This window comes from Alligator sinensis, unplaced genomic scaffold, assembly GCF_000455745.1.
Source record: "Alligator sinensis unplaced genomic scaffold, ASM45574v1 scaffold223_1, whole genome shotgun sequence".
NCBI classification, from domain to species: domain Eukaryota; kingdom Metazoa; phylum Chordata; order Crocodylia; family Alligatoridae; genus Alligator; species Alligator sinensis.
In genome coordinates this window covers 3,451,704-3,452,744 of record NW_005841936.1, presented here as the reverse complement: position 1 = coordinate 3,452,744, position 1,041 = coordinate 3,451,704, and positions in this window count along the sequence as shown.

The following is a 1,041-nucleotide window of genomic DNA, read 5'->3' as shown; positions in this document are numbered from 1 at the left end:
CACTGCAGAAAACAGTCCACCACACCAAAATGTTTCTTACGCCACGCTCCTGCACACTCCACATTTCCTGGAGGAGCTATCCCACGTCACAGAGTTATCCATGACTCTGGAAAAATGTTTCTCTCTATACCCTGCCTTTCAAAAAACAAAGTGCATGTTGGGGCGGAGGGGGGTGGTATTCAGTCTGTGAAAAAATACAGTATTTATCTTGAAATATCTGTATCCACACTAGGGAGGGACACATACCATTTAACCTAGATGAGTGGCTTTAACACAATGCACCCTTTACATATAAACCATCCCTCAGCCTATTAATACAGACTTGGCTGAGGCAATAATGCAGCCACTGGATGACACCGTGACAGCCAGATGAATAAAAGCATGGCACTCAGGACATACATCAAAACTACCAAACATCTCCCTGCTGCCGTGGAGCTGGACTGGCCAACAGAGCACTTTTGAAATGCCCCCAAATGCAGGGTCGTAACAGGCAACCGCAGGGATGCTCCTACAGCGCAAACCCCCTGGCACGGATATGAAGGAAACCAACAGATGACAGACGAGGCATTGGCCTGCCCACACCTGGGGGAACCTCGCACCTAGGAAGCCCTCACTCAGGCTACAGATGGAGCAAGAGCATGGGCCTGCTTTGGGGCTCCAACTTGAGCAAGGTGCCAGGACACGGGCTGCCAGGGAGATGAGGGTCGGGCAGTGTTTGTGGCTGCGGGCGCCAGCCCTTCTGCCTGCAGCTGCACTAGGTGTGTGATCCCCCGGGTGCAGGGCACTGGGGGATAGGAGGGGGAGGGGCCTTCACTCAGGCTACAGATGGAGCAAGAGCATGGGCCTGCTTTGGGGCTCCAACTTGAGCAAGGTGCCAGGACACGGGCTGCCAGGGAGATGAGGGTCGGGCAGTGTTTGTGGCTGCGGGCGCCAGCCCTTCTGCCTGCAGCTGCACTAGGTGTGTGATCCCCCGGGTGCAGGGCACTGGGGGATAGGAGGGGGAGGGGCCTCCTGCCCCACAGCCCTGTGCCCACCCCGGCT